Below are 14,458 nucleotides of genomic sequence, written 5' to 3'. Positions count from 1 at the left end.
AAGTACATTTTGTGTATGGCATATACCATATACACTGCCCTACCATTAATATCCGGACACCCCTCCATGAATGGGGAAACAGGTCCTATGCATGCAACATGTCACAGAACCTGCTATAAATATGCACACTGGGCTTCAAACACACAATTGCAAAAGTGGGTATGCAAGATGGCATGTTCAACAGAATTAACAGACTTCCAACTTGGAATGACAGTAGGATGTCACATAAACAAGCATTCTATATGAGACATCGCTATCTCTCTGGGGATCTTTAGGCCAATGGTTAGTGACACCATATGCAAATGGAAAGGAATTGGACTGAATCTGCCAAAAAAAAATGTCCTGGTAAACCCTGAAAACTAACAGAACGGGACAAGAGAATTCTGTGAAGAGCTGTGTGTGCAAATCGTAATTTGCCATTGTCTCAAGTCACACAAACCCTCTGTGAGAGTATTGGGACTAATGTCAGCACTAGTACAATATAAAGAACACTCCATGATATGGGTTACAATTGTGCAGCTGTTCACAAGCCATTGATCACCTCAGCAAATGCTAGATGCTGATTAACATGGTGTAAGGAGCATGAATCCTGGACTGTAGAGCAGTGGATATCCTATGGACAGACGAGTCGAGGTTCCCACTCTACCACCAGTCTGATGGCTATTCCTGGGTGTGGCGAATGCCAGGGGAACAGTTCCTTCGTGATTGTATCCTCCCAACAGTGAAGTTTGGTGGAGGGAGCATCATGGTATGGGGCTCCTTTCGTGGTTTGGCTTGGGCTCCATTAGTCGTTATCGACAAAATCATGAATGGAATCATGTTGGAAGTGCAATACCAGGACAACCTGGATAATTATGCACTTCCAACTTTATGGCAATACTTCAGGGAAGGCCCATTCCTGTGTCAGTAAGACAACATGCCATGCCATACTGCTTGGGTTGTAACAGATTAGTTTGAGGACATGGATGTGGAAAAGTTGGATTGACCAGCCCAGAGTGCTGATCTGAACCCTATTGAGCATCTTTCCGATGTATTGGATGTCGGGTACATGCACATTGAGATCGACCAAAGAACAAGGCTGAAATGGTGGCTGCGTTAAAGGCTGAATGGGGGAACATATCGCCTGTCATTTATAAAAAGCTAGTTGAGAGTATGCTGCAAAGATTGAAGGCCATCATAAAAGCAAAAGGTTTCAGCACAAAATATTAAATGAGACAATAAAACCTTTTTTTGTCTAAAGGCAGGTGTCCGGATATTAATGGTAGGGCAGTGTATGTGAAAGTTGCAGAACTGGCACATGTGATGTTTCTGCCTTTAATCACTCTTTTCTACAACAGAATAGAATTCTCTCAGGATTATGTTTTGTTTAATGTTTGCTAGCAGTCATAGTATAAAAAGTATATGTATAATTATAGTTAAGCTTCAATAATTCAGATGAGCTTTTTATGTATTGTATAGGGGGGGGCTCTAAAATTTATTATATTACAATTCACTTATATATTCAAAAAGTCTAGGGCCACAAAATTGTTCCCAGCACTAAGACTGTGATGAAAATGGGCCATCTGTATTTTATTTACGAAAAATGGAAACTTTTCTTAAACAAAAATTTAATGATACAATTCCAAACATTCTTTCAGAATGGTTTTATAGTCAATTTGTAGAAGAAATCAAGCAATTGATCACCAAAACCCCGAGTACTCAAAATGCTGCATAAGTAACAGAGCTGGAATAGGTCTTTTACTTATGCAAATAAAATCATTCAAAGGCAAGTTACCTCAGACAGCAGTACAATACAGATCATACTTCTTCGAAGAAACCATAAAAATTATGGTTTCTTTGAATAAGACAACATGATTCTTGAGGGCCATCTACGTTTCATTAAATTTATAGTTATGTTATTATTTGATTCAATTCTTTGCATTTCATTTTGGTAAAATTTTCTTTTTCTTTTCGTTATATTTGATGTCTTAATATCATCTAAATAAACATGTTTGCTGGATTGTGATTAAATTTACTTGCTTTTATGAACTATGACTTGAATTATATACATCATATTATATAATAATTCTACATTTTATTTTAATACGCTTTCACCAAAAGTAATGTAAATTTACTTAAAAACACTAAATTTTCCTATCTGATGACATTCGCTACCTTAATTTAAGTCTTTAATTTATTTGCTTTAACTAGATGTAAACAGGTTCATACTGCATATATATATATGACAAACACTGTTACATACTTTATATGATTGGTATTTATTATGCTGTTTCTGTTTATATCTATAATAATTTGTTCATTGGACCCTTTGGTCAGGATTACAATCATAATCATCAAATGTTATATATTTGTTACTGTATGAAAGTTGGTTTTGACTTTGTAAGACATTTTGTCTTGAATGCCTTTTTTTAGGAATGTAACTTTCTTTAAGTGATAGGACTGCTTGTATCCTCATTCCCCCCCTGCATGAAGGATTTCAGAATTATGAAAAAATAAATAAAATATTTTTAGAACATACACAAAAGAAAATTTTAAAATACAGTTTATATTGCATTTCATATTACACGAATAATTTTTCTCTTTTGCTGTGTAACATTCCTTAATTACTTCATTAATTTGGAAGGAATGCTATTCCAGAGCTAAATTAAAAGTTGGTAGGTATGTGGAGGTGAAGTGGATCAGGGTATTATTCCATATACCTCCTAGACTCAGTACTATAGTAATTCCTTGGTTAGTTGTTGAACGTGTTGTTGACAGGATGAAAGAAATCAGTGTTATATTCCTCTGCCGTGTGTTAAAATGTTGGATAAACTGTGAAATTTTCCGGACTTACAAAGTCCGGAAAGATCAGTTATCTGGGAATTCATTTCATGTGTGTATGCTGGAGATGGGGGAGCCCCCTGGTGCTGTCAGACAACTAACACACTTGTCCAAGTCTTCTGGGTAAGCATTAATTAGTTTTTGAGAGCAGTGGGAGTACCTTTCAGTTTCAGCAAATTAAGTGACATTATTTGGCACATCACTTAGAAAGGACAATCTGTCTGCTATTTCTTTGTACACCTCTCCTCTGCTCATCTCAGTTTTTAGTTTGTCAATAATTGGGTAAAAGGTGGTGATATGAAATTTATCTCTGGCATTCAGATCTACTTCTGCTGCATCTTCGTCATTGGGTACTTTCTTTTTGATATGTTTGTGAGTTTAAAGCCTTGTAATCAACGTGTGATAGTGAGTATGCTGCACTATGATCACATGGAAGGAACTCAGAGTTTCAAAGGGAATAATGCTGTCTGCACTGTGCCATTGCATTGAATTAAATATTTTCAAGTCAACAGTTGGCATTGTGCTGATGAAATGGAAGTCCAGCAGTGACAATGAACATATAAAATGACTAGGTATGCATAAAATACTGAGTGACAGGAGCTGATGTGCTTTGAGATGCCTCATCAGATCTTAGAGAATCTGAGATTACAGTTGCAAGCAGCCACAGGCAAACTTGTGTTTTAGTTGATATAGATTAACATTCATGATCTATATCAAATACAGCTGTTCCATGAAAATTCATGGCTGCATGCTCTGATTTTTCATGGAAGTGCTGTGTCCCACAAGTATATGATATCAGGAACAAGTGCACATAGTCAGTTTACATGCTTCAAGGCACACTAAACTTGGACTTTGAATAACTGGAAGTCAATCCTGCAGAGCAATGAATTGTCTTACAGGCTCCTCCAGTCTGATGGAGTGTTTACTTATGGAGGATGATTGGGAATGCATACTACCAGAATGTGTTGTCCCAGCTGAAGGAAGAGGAAGAGGTTGTGCTGTGGTCTGAGGTATTTCTCATGTTATTGACTTGGTCATGTGGAACCACAAGCCAGTCCTATATTGATTTTGTGGACATTTCTGTTTGTTCTACATTGTGGAAACCCTTACACCTTCCGGCATGGTGGAGACCCATGTCATAAAGCAAGGATTGTAAAATGCATGGTGCAAAGAGAATAACATCAAAACATTGCACTAGTCAGCACAAGCTGTTATCTCAACCCATATCATTAGGTTAACCTAACCCAACCCAATGCAACCCAGTCCATTTGATCATTTTTAGGGCAAAGCAAAGACAACCCTCTCTGTAAGTGGTGCACAGTGCCACCAGTTTTCTATTAGAAATTAGTAGAAAGCTTTCCACAATGCACTGAAGCAGTCATTACAACCAGGGATGGGTTAGTATGCCCTGAATTTATCTGAAGAAATACATTTTGTTCATAACCAAGTGTTCCATTACTTTTGATAATAGTGTATTTACCATACTGCAACATAGAATAACATTTTGATTTATTGAAACAATTCATCTTGTTTGGTGACCATCCCTATCCCTCTTTCTTTTAACCCTACCAGATATATGTATTATGAGCTATGAAAGCCTGTATAAAAATAAACCCACAATAATTTCTGTTGCCTTCTGCTGCTAATTTTGACTACTTGGCCAAAAATTAACAACTCTTTTAACTTTTGGCACTAAAAATATTGATATTCAAGTGGATATGAGATTATAATAACTAGACAGAAATTCTGTTTTGAGTTCCATATTTTCAGCACAATGAATGGCTAATTATAGTACTAAGGCTATTCAAAAAAGAATTACCGTCATTCTTAAATATTATTTACATGAGTGCACGTTTACATTTTGGTAGTTCTTTTCAAACAGAGTGCATATGGGCTCATTGCCTGGAGGCACAATAAATAAAATATGGAAAAAAAAAAAAAAAGTTCTTTTCAAACTATGCCCAATTTGATGTAATGCACCTATCCTAAGATCGGTACCATTCTCCAAAAAATTTTGAATGGCAGTTTTGAAGGAAATGTCAGAGAAACCCATTCTTTGATATTTTTTCAAAACTGTCTGATAGTTTTACTGCTGCTTGTAAAGAGTTGAAATTATGTCTCCTTATTTATTTATTTTTGATACTGTAAAGTACAAAACCAAAAGTAGCAGAATACTGGGTTATCTAGTGTTTTACAAAAGATGAAGTACACTTTTGGCATTGATGGAAGCCAAGAACTTTATGACAACCGGAGCAACACAAATCCAACTACCAGTTTGGAGATTTGGACATATTCCAATAGAGTTTTAAGTACATAAATACAATATTGGGCAATAACTGTTGTATGATGTGTAACATGCTCATACATCATTCCAGTAACGTCTAAGAAAGTCATGACTGTAATTTTATCAGCAGATGGTACCACCATTAGTGGTTTTTGACATTGAAAGTTGGAGAATTCCACATGAAAGTTTGCTATTGGGTTGTAATGGTGTAACTAGATTGTATCTACTATTATAAAATTTCCCAAGGAATCATTACTAATTTCTTCATCTTTAAAGAGAACTCGGTGTACTTTTTTTTTTTTTTTTTGCAACATCAGCAATTCCACATGAAAATCTGCTGCCTTTGCTACTAGGTTGATGTGATCAGTATCAGAGCCTACAATCAGACATCAGCTATGTCTTATCTGCTCTTATAATCTTTCCTAAGAAATCGTCATCACCTTCAGTGACAATTTTATTCATCTGTGTATTGCTTCATCTTCATATTGCTGATATTAAACAAAAGCATGTGTTCATTTTTGTTGTAATGTCAGCAGTCTTTGGGCCCCAGCATGCACAGACAGTAATACTTGCACATAAATGTGCAAGTATTACTGTGCAAGTATTACAGAGATATTATTATTATCTATCTATACATTAAAAAAGTTTTCCTCTTAGTGATATTTATTCAAGCCAATGGGAGAAGAGGGCGAGGCAATTACATCACTACATATGCAATTAATTATTGACAACTGCCTCCTTAACGTTCTCCAACCTCGTGCATGTGATTCACTGTCTAACGTTTGATGTTCCATTGTAATGTTTTTTGTATACACCGATGAGCCAAAAGATTATGACCAGCGAGTCGTTATTCAAATTGAAGCAACTGCAGTGCGGGTCGGGACACGGCACAAAAAACACCTGATACTGAGCTCCGTTAATCATAGTTGTTCTTCAGATGGGAAAGGCAGCAGACTTAAGTGAGTTTGACAAAGGCCAAATTGTAGTGACCAGACGACTGGGTCAGAGCATATCTGAAACAGCACGGGTGGTGGGGGTGCTCACGGGCAGCTGTGATTAGTACCTACTTAAAGTGGTCCGAGGAGGGGGAACCCACTAACCGCCGGCGAGGTGTAGGACAACCACGGCTCATCGATGCTTGAGGTGAGCGAAGGCTCTCCTGGATGGCATGTGTCAGCAGAAAGTGACTGTGGCACAACTAGCCAGTATTGGAATGCTGGTGACAGGAGTAATGTGTCACAACACACAGTACATCAAACCGTGCTGAAAATATGGCTCTGTAGCCGCAGGCTGCTCTGAGTGCCCATGCTAACCACGGTTCACCAGTGGCAGCGCCTACAATGGGCATGCGAGCATCGAAACTGGACTTTGAGTGATTGGAAGAAGGTCATTTGGTCCAATGAATCACGTCTCCTGTTGCACCATGTGGATGGCCGGGTATGTGTGCGTCATTTACCTGGGGAAGTGATGATGCCCGGATGCACTGTGGGATGAAAACAAGCTGGTGGAGGTGTCATGCTTTTGGCAATGTTCTGCTGGGATACCCTGGGTCTAGTCATCCATGTGCCGGGCACTCTGACGTCTACCACCCACCTAAACATCATTGCTGACCAGGTGCACCCTTTCATGGCAACAGTCTTTCCCTCTGGCGGTGCTGCCTTTCAGCAGGATAATGCACCATGTCCCACCGCCTGGGTTGTTCGAGACTGGTTCGCGCAACATGAGGAAGACTTCCAGGTATTTCCCTGGCCTTCAAATTCCCCAGACATCAATCCCATCGAGCATCTGTGATTTATGTTGGAACAGCAACTCTGATCTGCAGTGTCTCAACCATGGACCTTACAGGAGTTAAAGGATCTGCTGGTTACATGTTGGTACCAGATACCACAAGACATTTAGAAATCTTGTAGTGTCCATGCCTCACCGGGTACGAGCTATTTTGGCTGCACGTGGAGGACCAACATCATATTAGGTAGGTAGTCATATGTTTAGGTTCATCGGTGTATTAATGAATATTGTATATTTGTAAATACTGTGGTTTAGTATTTTAAATATTTGTATAGTTTGTAAATATTTCAGTTAAATATTTTAGTCCTTCTCTTTCGGATGAAACAATATTCCTCATGTATTATGGAACCCGAAGCAAAAGACCCTTTCCAAATTGGCCTATATAAACACGGGTAAATAATTACATAGTGATATTGGCTGAAGTCCAGTATAGTATACACTGGCAGGTACTTTGATGAAAGCAAGGAAGACGGCAATAATTGACAGGTGAAGGTACCTCCCTTTTCTGATTGTTTTGTGTTGTCGAGGAGGGGGGTTTAGCTTAGGTAGGGTGTTTATTCCTCCATCCTGCTGTTTTAAAATGGGAAAACGAGTTCCTGAATTAAAAACAGCAGCAAATGTGGGGGAAAACACTCTAGGCATATCAACCTAGGAGGACAGTGGGCTAGGAAAGCAGTGGATCTGCCAATCACTGCTTTCCCACTGTTTTGCTTGCTACTATGTTCGAGGGTGTACACCGTTGGGGAGTTTTACCGTGACATTTATTTGACCTTGAGAATGCTGTGCACTACAAATGACGGCGCCTCCGTAGCCAGGTGGGAAGGAGCAGCAGTGCGTAGCACACGCTTCTTGATTAGACCGGGGTTCGAGCCCGTCACCACCAAATACGGAGGATGCAGAAAGGTCATTCAGGGAATGACCACCGCATATCCCGGAGCAATATGGCCTTAGTTGCTAATGCTCCTAAAAAAAAAACCAACCACTACAAATGTGCAGGTAAATAATTACATAGGTCATTTCCTGATTAGATTCGATTTAGATTTAAACCAGTGCGTTTCGACAGGTGTGTCTTTTACGTAGAAAAGATTTGACTTACTCCATATACCTCCTCTACATTTTGTAAAGAAAAACATGCATGGGGTGGGTGAGGGGGGGAGAAGCTCCCTAGTTATTATTATTATTATTATTATTATTATTATTAACCATATGGTGCAAGGAACAACCCTTGCACCATATGGCTAATAATAATACCAGTCAAAAAAAATTTGAGTACCCTGAGAGAGAGAAGTAATCACCAAAAAAGAGAAGAATGATGTTATCCAGCTCAGGACCGTGGCTGTGCCAAACCCATGCTCACCAGATGTGAGCCCCTGGGGTTACTTGTGATATCAGCAAGAATTGTGGTTGATTTTCATGCATTGTTAGACCAGTGGTTTTGTTTTTATTAATTACTAGCAAGTGCTGAAACTCCTACACATTTTTGTTATTGACTCATGCCCACCTTTAACCCTAAAGTTGTCACATTTTAGTATCCTAACAACCATTAATAATAAAAATAAATAAAAACCTTAAAAATTAAGTTATCCAGTAAAATTATGTGAGCAAGAATTTTAGTATTCCTTTTAATTAAAGAAGTACAGCTGTAAAAAATTCTTTGATTCTGTCCATCTAAAAAATACACTCCGTGCCCCCAACTATGTTAATTTTCATGGAGTTTCAGCTTGAGTTTTGTGGTCTTGAGATTTGTCCAAAGTAGTTTGATATACAGGGTGTCCGGGCTAGAGATATCCAAAAATACACACACATATCTCAGCATCTATAAGGTGTATTAAAATAATTTTTTTGTTATTATACTGAGTAACTCACCAAGTTTTTATGAAGGTTAGTAAAGTTCAATATGGGCACCTTTTGTAACTCAACAGATGTCAAAACGATACTCAAGCTCTTGCCAAGTGTTTTCTGGCATCTGAGGCGTTATTAGAACAACTGCTTTAACGTTATGCTGTTTCAAATCGTCCAAATCCCAAACTTTTCTCTGGTACACACATGTCATATCTATGAAAAAAAAAAAAAAAATGGACAGTGAAGCCATTTTTGTGCACTCTTAACCAGACATTGACTTTTGGTGTGTCCCTTTCATTTTTTTATCACTTGGTGAGGATTCTCCATACTCCAAATGTGTCAAATTTGTGACAAAAGAAATCTTGGAGAGATTTCCTATCGACTGTGCTATCGTTTGAGAAAATATAATGAGTGGTTCTCGCATTATAAGCCGTTATTTTTGGATACCTCTAGCTCGGACACCCTGTATATATCTCTCTATACGTTAAAAAAAAGGTTTTCCTCCTAGTTATATTTATTCGAGCCAATGGGAGAAGAGGGTAAGGCAGTTACGTCACTACAAATGCAATTAATTATTGACAACTGCCTCCATAATGTTCACCAACCTCGTGCACGTGATTTACTGTCTAACGTTTGATGTTCCATTGTAACGTTTTTTTGTATTTTAATGAATATTGTATATTTGTAAATACAGTAATTTAGTATTTTGTAAATATATTAAATATTTGTATAGTTTGTAAATATTTCAGTGAAATATTTTAGTCCTGCTCTTTGGGATGCAACAATATTCCTCATGCATTATGAAACTCGAAGAAAAAGGCCTTTTCCTAAGTGACCTATGTAAATAATTTTTACATTGTGATATTTATTCGACCTCGAGAATGCCGCACACTACAAATGCGCAGGTAAATAATTACATAGGTCATTTCCTGATTATATATTGATCGTAGTAACACAGTGGTTTTTGTCTGGCGGCACCAGGGGTCTTCCCCAACCCCCACATTTTTATTCTGTGTAGAATACAATACTCTGCATAAGCCCAGGATGTGTTTAGTGTGTGTTTTGTGAATTATTAGTGTGGGGTGTATTGTTCCTCTGGCCACTTAGCCTGGGTCCTGTGGAGAGCCACTAACACCCCCAGTTTCCATGACTGCTCCGGGGAGGCAGGCCAGAACACGTTAGGAGAGAAGAAAGCTCTGGTAGGATGGAATCCTAATGTCGCCTAGGCATCCAAGTAGAGCCCAAAAAAAAAAAAAAAAAAAATTATTGGAAAGGAGATAATGGGGAGATAGGAAGAGGATGGGATAAGAGGAGCAGAGAACAGAGGGGGAGCAATATTTGAAGCACTTGCCTAATTTGAAAGGGGAGACAGTAAGGGACCCTGGGTACAGGATACCATCCTGGTCCAGAGGGTTGGAGTTGAAAGTGTTGGTGGGGTAAGCCACCACACAAAAGGGGGTAGGGCCACCCGGGGTGGGGGAAGGAGATCAACCACCCCAGGTGGTAGAAATAAAAGAACACAAGGAAAGAGATTCCTCTGGTGGAGTGTGCTTTTTGCAGCTCTGTCCCACACTGGCCTGGGGGTTACCCTAATGCTCAGTGTCAGCATCTCACACCATGCCAGCTAGGAAAAGCTACAGCATGGTATCAGCTTGGATAACCATGAGTCCCCTGAGGGCCTGCATAGCTATCAGCCTGTCCAGTGAAGAGGCTAAGATAGAACATGCAATTAATAATAACTCATTCACACAGTTTTACTTTTTATAGTTTTTTCTTACACTTTCTATTTTCTTTTCTATATTAGATTAGATATCGATCAGTGCATTTCAACAGGTGTGTCTTTTCCGTTGAAAATATTTGATTTAGTCCGTCATACCTCTACATATTACGTAGAAAAGCATGCGCGGGGATTGGCGAGCAATGCAAGCATGGGGCAAAGCCCCTCTAGTGTGTGTGTAACAAGACTTCAGTTACTAAAGATATTGTTTGTTCTTATTATTGAATGTAGTGTGTCAAAATAAAGGGTAAAATTTTAGTGTACCATTTTAAATAATTTTATGCTTTCCCCCTGCCCCAAATGCTGCTTGGTGACCAGCATACTACAATATAATGTGTATGCTGATATAACTTTTTGATGTGTCTGCTTTGAAGGTGAAATTATTTAAATCATTACTTAGCTGTTTTGTAGGAGTAGCATTCTCTGTTGTCTTCCTTTAACATGGAATAAGTTCTATACAGCACTGTTTAATGGGAGCAGAATTTATAAGCAGTTTACTGGTCTTCACATATATCAGCCATAATGGCATGGGAAATAAATGAATATAAGAATATTTGAGTTACTGCTTAACCAAGTGTGTGTGTGTGTGTGTGTGTGTGTGTGTGTGTGTGTGTGTGTGTGTGTGTGTGTGTGTGTGTGTGTGTGTGTGTGTGTAATACTATACATTTGTACATGTTTAGGTAACAGATGAAGATTCTATTAGTTTTAAATTTATGGTCATACTTTTTTGAACCTCCTTTGTAAATGAATAGTAGAATACCACTAGAAACAGTGTGGAGGCAAAGAATATCATATAAATACAGTCAGCACTTGTATAACATATGTTTACACTACATTAATTCGATCATACACAATTTATAAATAGGGGAACGATATCGTGTATAACACAAACTGAATTTGCTTATGCACGATTCACCTTTGTGTTTACAAGAAATGGCAGTCCAATGCGGAATCACTCCAACTGAAGGCAACACGATAGGAATGAAGAGAAGATTCTGAAAATGTATTTTTGTAGTAGTAGTAGTAGTGGCATGTGATGCAAGAAAGCAAGTGTATGAGCTTATGCAGCATCAGCCAAAAAAAAAAATCACACCATTCCCTCCAAATGCCTGTCCAGTTACTCCTTAAATTTATTTAACCTATCAGCTTTCACAATGACAGATGTCGTTGTGGAAGTTGATTGTTGTTGTGTTGTTTTTTATATTAGTGAAGGGAAAACACATTTCACCATAATAACGTTGAAGTTGATTGTTGTTGTGTTGTTTTTTTATATTAGTGAAGGGGAAACACATTTCACCATAATAACGTAAAAACTGGTACAATTCCAGCTATTGGTATGATTGCAAATGCAATTAGATCGAGTTTACTACCAGTTTATAACAGATTCCACTGGCAGAAACACAATTAGAAATCGTTTTTATTGTTTTATGGTAGTGACCTCCAGAAATGTGAGCTAGTGAGGTGTTAATAGTGTGTCTCTGCCTTTACGGTGTTGTTTATTCAGTTGCTACATGAGCAAACTTTGTTTATGTTTATCAAGCATGCCTCCTCATTTTGTAATTGTGCTTTATTCCCTAAAAATGAGTAAAATACTTAAAAGGTGTGAAAAGGAAGTGTCCTGGTGAAGACACTACAGATTCAGAGAGAAAAAGAAAAGCAGTATGGATAGACAGAAGTTGAAATTTAAGTATCTGGGATCAAACATTGGGAGGGATGGAGGATTGAGTGCAGAAATACAGCATAGTGTGCAATGTGGATGGTTGAACTGGAGAAAGATGAGTGGAGTGCTGTGTGATAAGAAAGTAAATTGTAGAATGAAGGGAAGAGTATAAAACCGTGGTTAGACCCACATTGATGTACAGGAATACCCCGAAGTTACGCGATAGGTGGGTCCGACGAATATCGCGTAAGTCGAATTCGCGTAAGTTGGGGTAAAACTTTGTATATAAATAATATAAATTTTGCTTAATTGGGACCAAGGACTAACAAAAACACTAGTTTAGAAGAAAAATATTAATAAAATTGTAGTTCTTTATACATATCAATACAAAATATGTATTAAAAAAACAAATGACTTACGTAAAAAAGTTATTTCGATGTCGATGGCGTCATAAAATCTAACAAATTCGTCTGACGACACAGCGCCTTCTTTTTTTCACGCAGAATTTCTTCGTAGCAAGCTAATATTTTTTTTTATTCCTTGCTTTGTAGCTATAACGCGTTCTTCGTTGGAGTCTATGTTTTCTAAAATTTTTAAGCCCTTTCCAATTGAGCCCTTTTCAATTTTCAACCTGTCGAGTTTGCAATTGTCATGTGCTTTTCGCCGTTGCTTCATTTAGGCCTGTAGCACGTGCAATATCACATGGTCTTTCATTTCGCTCAAAGCGTTTCACAATTTCATATTTTTTCTCTATCGACAGAGGCGGAGTGGCCATAAGCCTTACCGGGGAAACCCCAGTGGGCCAGTGTGATTTTGGCCATAAACCATAGTATGAGGCCACTATAAATTTTCCCCGGGTAAGAATTTTTGACCCAGTCCGCCTCTGTTTATCGATAATTGCTTTTCTTTTTCTCTCTGAATCTGCAGTGTCTTCACCAGGACGCTTCCTTTTCACACCTTTTAATTAAGTATTTTACTCATTTTTAGGGAATAAAGGACAATTACAAAACGAGGAGGCAGGCTTGATACGCATAAACAAAGCTGCGCACATGTAGCAACTGAATAAACAACACCATAAAGGCAGAGATACACTATTAACACCTCACATTTCTAGGGGTTACTACCATAAAACAATAAAAATCCAGTTGCGTTTCCGTTTCCGCTAGTGGAATCTGTTATAAACTGGTAGTAAACTCGATCTAATTGCATTTGCGATTATACCGATAGCTGGAATTGTGTTGGTTTTTACGTTATTATGGTGAAATGTGTTTTTCCCTTCACTGATATAAAAAACATAAAAGCAGCAAAGTTGAATTTTGTTCATCTTTCGCTCTCATTCTCCGCCGTCGCACCGTATATCGATAACATATGAAAAACGACCTTGAAGATAGTGGGCGGCAGCGTTGCCAAACGAAAAAATCAAGAACCGCGTAACTCCGAGTTCGCGTAAGTCGGGGTAGCGTAAGTCGGGGTATTACTGTACTGTGCTGAGACATGGGTGATTACAAGGGCCCAGGAGAAGAAGATGGAAGTGGCGGAGATGAGGATGCTAAGATGGATGTGTGGTGTGACAAGGAAGGACAAGATAAGAAATGACTACATCAGAGGTACGGTTAAGGTGGGCCTCTGAGTAAAAAAAATGCAGGACTGTAGGTTGAGGTGGCTTGGACATGTGGAATGAAGAAGTGAGGAGTATGTGGGGAAGAGGTGTGAAAAGTTGGAGGTGATAGGGAAGTGGAAGAGGGGAGACCTAAGCTGAGATGTAAGGACAAGGTGGTAGAGGATTTAAAAGAGAGAGGATGGAGAAGAGAGGAAGCCCAGGATAGGGAGGAATGATGGCGGAAAAGAATTAAGGGTGGAAATGCCGACCCCATATAAACGTGGGAAGAAGGCAAAGATGAAGAAGAAGAGCTGGACTGGGTCAAAAATTCTTATCGGGGAAAATTTGTAGCGACCTCATACTATAGTTTATGGCCAAAATCACACCAGCCTCCGGCCCACTGGGGTTTCCCCGGTAAAGGTTTATGGCCAGTCCGCCTCTGTCCATAGAGAAAAAAATGTGAAATTCTGAAATGCTTTGAGCAAAATGAAAGAACGTGATATTGCATGTGCTACAGGCCTAAATGAGGCAACACCAAGAATTAGAAAGAACGCAGAGAAAATAAAAACAACTTTCATAGCAGGAACAACTCAAAGTGTAATAAAATCCATTAGATCAAGACACAAAAGAATTGGAAGAGATGGAACAGCTGTCACCTGTTTGGATAGAAAATCAAACAAAGAACAA

The 14,458-nt window shown here is 38.6% G+C and overlaps 1 protein-coding gene across 5 annotated transcripts in view; it reads left to right on the top strand.

The window, feature by feature from the left end:
* LOC150086088 (DNA-binding protein RFX2-like) overlaps window positions 1-14,458 on the top strand; it is a 483,547-nt gene that overhangs the window by 284,900 nt on the left and 184,189 nt on the right. The window lies entirely within an intron of this gene.

This window comes from Mastigoproctus giganteus, chromosome 5 (genome assembly GCF_048544385.1).
Source record: "Mastigoproctus giganteus isolate SK-2022 chromosome 5, ASM4854438v1, whole genome shotgun sequence".
Classification (NCBI taxonomy): Eukaryota; Metazoa; Arthropoda; class Arachnida; order Uropygi; family Thelyphonidae; genus Mastigoproctus; species Mastigoproctus giganteus.
Note: the sequence above shows the minus strand (reverse complement) of the source record. Positions and strands in the feature narration are given on the sequence as shown.